General features: G+C 39.8%; 1 long non-coding RNA gene across 1 annotated transcript; it reads right to left on the minus strand.

Annotated features, from left to right (window-relative positions):
* Nucleotides 1-305: 305 nt before the first annotated feature.
* LOC138647374 (uncharacterized) lies at nt 306-3,039 on the minus strand. Its single transcript, XR_011314951.1, has 3 exons — nt 2,974-3,039; nt 2,661-2,863; nt 306-421 (listed from the first exon to the last, which is right to left on the minus strand). It is a non-coding gene; the product is annotated as an uncharacterized lncRNA (long non-coding RNA).
* Between the last annotated feature and the right edge of the window lie 2,277 nt (nt 3,040-5,316).

A 5,316-nucleotide genomic window follows, 5' to 3' on the forward strand; every position in this document is an offset into this window, starting at 1 on the left:
TCTCCTAAGAGTCATAACTTTGTTATTTCTCCATCAAGTTGAGAGAAGTTGTAGTCTTCATGAGAATTCGTTTTACCATATAGTGCACTGGAAGACAGAAAAATAATATTCCAAGTGTTGAGCCATGGTTAAAAAAAACAGTCATGGACTCCAGTGCCCAAGGTTGAATGCTTTTTTATTATGGTGTGCAAACAAAGGAACATCAAGATCTCTAGAGATGGACTTGAGAACCAAAATGGTTGAAAAATATCAACAACCTCAAGGTTCTTGCATTTTTTTCATGTACAATAAAGTATTTTTATATTGATTTCACTATAATGTATGGAACTCCATTTTTTGGCTATTCGCAACCTCAAGGTTAAAGTCTTCACACAGTTTTCTTCTCCACTTTCTGTTCTCCATGATTAGTATCAGTAAACAGCTGGAAGAAAATAAGAGCGCAATAGGGTCCTATCTGGGTACAAGGAGATAAAATCTACTCAAATTTACCCACCAGATCCAGCCCTTACACAGGCTCATAAAAATGTAAGATGCTGCAGATCCACCCGTCTCCTCGTGACCAACCAAAGAAAAAAAATGGAAAATAAGTGTAGATTCTTCTCTGCACCGCTTGAAAAATTAGAAGTCCAATGAAAAGGTGGCTTTATTCAACGCGTTTCGGAGCACCAGGACTCATTCATCAGGATGCCACAGAGAATGTCCATCTGGACTATCTGGACTTCTAATGTTTCAAGCGGCGCAGAGAAGAATCTACCCTTATATCCCATTTTTTTTGCCTCATGCTTAGTATGGCACACAGACAAGATACAAAGATTAAGTCAACTTTTCCCCTTTTTATCTGGTTTCATGTGTGGCTTTCATATCACCCACACTTGTTACTTACCACAGGTGTGTTTGAACATGCATCACATGCTTGAAACAAAGTTGTTTACAAACAAGTTTGGAAAGGTGCCAACAATTTTCTGTGAGAAATACTTCATTTTCTTAAACAAGTTGAAGGGTGTCAATACTTTTGGCCATAACTGTATATCGCTATTTTCTGAGACCCACAACCTTTTGATTTCTTTTTTTCTGTCAGATGAGCTGTGTGAGGGATTGTTTTTTGCTTGATGGTTTCTTAGACATAATTTTAGGGCACATACAATGCTTACACTGCATTTGTTGGGGAGGAGCAGCAAAAAGATATAATCAATTGACAAGGTGAGTAGTTATAGGAAATTGCTCACCTGATGCATTTGTGCAAACAGAGGCACAACTCTCGCTTGAAGCATGGCTGTATTTGCAAGACAATGCTGTCTACCTGGTGAGGAGGGATTGGACCCTTAAACAAGAGTATCCCACAGCGTAGATGCCAGACAGGCAGACCAGGGATTGACTGAAGAAGGCTGCAAACAGCCGAAACGTGTTGTGTATATAGTTTTTATTTGTTTATTATTGGTTTGAATAAAATTTTACCTACAAGCAACCTGAAATTTCTGCACCGTGATTTCTCTCAGTGACAAAATACAGGGCCATTCCCTGGTCCTCCTGTCTGGCAAAATGAAAATATATATATTTTGGTAGATAATGTATTTGTGGATACAATACCAAGCATGTTTATTTTTTTATGTGTTTGATCGCTTGTTCTATATACTGCAATGTTGCAGTATATAATAAAAATTATAGTTTCTTATGAAGCCAAGTCAATTGCTTGGCTTCACAGGAAAGCCAAAATGGCAGCGTCTGAGGCCTAGAGAAGGCCCCCAGCTTCACGGCAACCCATTAGAACTCCACATTCGCTTTGGAGGTGGTGGGTGGTAATTGGTACCAGAATATGCATTCCTGCTGGATTATGCTACTGATTAACAGAACCATTTGAAAGGGATTTTCCAGATTTGGAAAATTTCCATCCTCAGGTGCCACTCTTCTGTTGTTGTATGTAGCATTAATGTAAGTTTGATAGCGATACAGAGAGCTAAGTAGCTTTGCCTGATGGCATATGTTGCTCAGAGCTGCTGAGCTCACAGATTGGCTGAAGCGCTTTGGATGGGATGTCAGTCCTGATGACAATAACAGACCCCAAGAGAAGCAGCAGAGAATCTGCGGTGGACCGGTGGAAGGTATGTAAAGAATAGTTTGTAAATTTTTTTTTTAAGCAAATTGCACCTGGGAATAGTTGTTTTTTTAAACTGGAAAACCCCTTTATGGCGTTAAACAGTGAGAATCATATAGCCAGCATTCTCCGCTAACAGCAGGAACTAGAGCTAGTTCTAACACGGTGCCATGACCCTACGTATGGAGGACAGATCGTTTTAGCCCACTCTATACACACACAACTGTCATGCACTGTACGACAAATGCTGAAAAGGAATATTTCAATTCTAGAGATTTATGGTATAACCATACACAGTAAGTGATACATATGTTATAAAACTTTAAGGCAAGACAAGTGTGTGATTAGACAAAATTATTGTGTCTGTTCAATAACGACTCTTGCCATGATCCAATATTTTGGATCTGATCAGAGCAATATATCTCTGCTAATAAACCCAACCTAAGTCCAAATACACCACATATCACCTACATATGCCCACTGGCTGCACTAGGCCTATGAGATATAGGAATAAACGCTAATTAGGGAAACGTACATATGAGTGGTAGGTTTTTGTTCTCGTACTTACTTGAGTAGTAGAGTCTCGACTATGATACCGGCAAACACTGCCACAACCTGAAAGAGCCGAGTCGGGGCTGGATCTGTTAGTGTCTTCAAACATTGGACGGAGATCGGCGTAGCTATGATGGCTGCTATTACTACAAGGCCGACAAGTAGATTTTTCCATTGACATACAAGCTTTTTCCATATTGTCCCTTCTTGAAGTTGATACTACAATATAAAAGAAATACAAAAATTTAGATTAGACTGACGGTTACGGAAAAATAAAAATGGATATTTTACCATGTTATCTGGCTCAGTAATATGGAAGATGCAATTACTTCTGAAACATTGCGAACACTGGACAGGGAAGATGTCTGATAATAGTCACATCTAGTGACATCGAGACTACTAGCGAGAGTGAGACAGCCTAGTATCCCAGATCCAGTCAAATAATTTAGCAGATGTCTACTGCATGCTATGAGATCATTCCATTATGTCTTTTTCAGAGTTTAAGAATTGTTGCCAATATTTAATAATCATTTCCATACACACGAGTGAGCTGAATATTCACTTTTATGCTTTCTATGGGTCACCCACTTTTTGAATGTTTCTAATCTATGGAGTTCAGGCAAGAGGGAAGATACGTGAATTCAAATTACCAGCAAGAGATCCTAAATTAAAAGTGGAAGTTTATCAATCGATTCCTAATAGACAATGCGCCCTATAGGGATTGGGTCATAAAGTACATACAATCCCAGCCCAATGTGAATGAAGCAGCAGAAAGCCTGAAAAAGACTTTGCCGAGTGTCAGGAGAATGAAAACTATAGCCACAGTTTACTAGCAGAACGAAAAAAGGAGGATTGTAAAACACAATGAACAGAAGTGAAAAGAAGATAAATGTGCCAACAGTATTTGTCAATCTAGGATTTTCTGCATGCTTCCGAAACCAGAGTCTCTTACATAAACCACTCCAATGACCATATTTATTGCCAGAGCACAAAATAAGGCTTCATTAAGTCCTCCGTTACCATTGAGTGTATTTTGTCTGTGTTTTTCATGGACAGAAAACATACCCATTGTCAGGTACGGACTAGGGCTGAAATTCAGTCTTGACATTTGAAATCACAGAGGCCCATGTTGTCCCCATCCCCATGAGCCAGATGGGATATATTACAAATATTACCCTGGATAGAGGAAAGGAAGATTTTCTACAAGACCAATATTTCTAATGATACCGGTGGCCTGCTGGGGTAAGTAGCGGAGTCAGCGACTTTGTGCTCCATCACAACTCTTAACAGTATGGGTGTCTTGAGAACACGGATTCTGTTAACAAATTAGCAGACAAGGCGGCCCATGCCCAAACAGGCCCTTCTGGCATTTCCCAGAATTGCCAGATAGCCAGTCCGGCCCTGCCCAAAAGTTTGTTTTTAATTCAATTTGGATATCAAAATTTCTCGCTTCAGTGAATGGATAAAAAACAAAACAAAATGAATAATACTCATAAGCTGTGCGTCATCTCAGTGCTGTGCATTTTTTTCTCATATGAGAAAAGTGAATGACACAAGGATTGTAAAAAAAAATAACACATGGACCAAAAACACACTCCTCAACATTGAAATTGCAACACAAAGAAGGAAATAAGTTGTGGATTTATGAAAAATATTACAGGATCCATGGACATGTTAATGATGGAAAAAACATTTCAAAATATCTTTTTTTATTGAGGACTGAATATGAGTGACAAAATGATATGCAAAAATACCAGCATTTGCAAGCCTTGGCATTGTATCAATGAGGCTATTAATGGTTGCCTTATGAATGTTCTGCAGCTCTGAAAGCACTTGGACACACAAATCATCAAGATCCACTGCTGGCAGCTACCTTTGCCATTGCAGTACAATGATGCCCTAGATGTGCTTGATGGGAGACAAATCCAGAGACGCAGCAGGCCATGGTAGCACATTTCAGCTACACAGGCTGCTCACATGCTGACAGCAGTGCAAGCAATATGCAGCTTGGTATTGTTGTGTTGAGAAAAAAAAGGCACCTAGGACAATTAATTTGATGAAACTAGTGGTACAGCCAATTTCTTCAATGTAAGACCAAGCTGTTAGTGTACTTGAAATGAAAGCTTTAGGGTTTTGGCTACATTACATAATGCCACCCCACACCATAACCCCAGGAGTAGGACCGATGTGATGTTCCATCATGAATGCCTCACAGTATTGTCCACATGGTTTTCAGACCACTCTCCGGCTATCATTGTGTTCAAGACAAAAGCCAAACTCATCACTGAAGAGGATAAACCTCAATTCCAGCTTCTATTGCTGTCTTACTTTTCACTGATAGAATGGTGTCTTGAGGCCAGTGAAGAGGCCTTCATGAGGGAAGTCACACTGGTTCTCTTCTGTGCATGATGGCATAATGTATGGTAGCCAGGCCCATCTAATCTTCATTCCCCTTACACCAACAGCTTGGTCTTGCATTGATTTGGTTCATGACTCCAAAATATCCCAATACTCGTTTTACTACATGACAATCCCAGACTGTATATTGCTTAGGCTGTGAAAAGCCTGCATGGCCTAAACGTGCCACTATGCCCTACAGCATCTCTAGATATGTGTTCCATCCAGCATGTCTCAAATGTTATTGGTCGGCAATTGCAAAAGGAGCTGCCAAC

The sequence above is a fragment of the Ranitomeya imitator genome, chromosome 8 (assembly GCF_032444005.1).
Source record: "Ranitomeya imitator isolate aRanImi1 chromosome 8, aRanImi1.pri, whole genome shotgun sequence".
Classification (NCBI taxonomy): domain Eukaryota; kingdom Metazoa; phylum Chordata; class Amphibia; order Anura; family Dendrobatidae; genus Ranitomeya; species Ranitomeya imitator.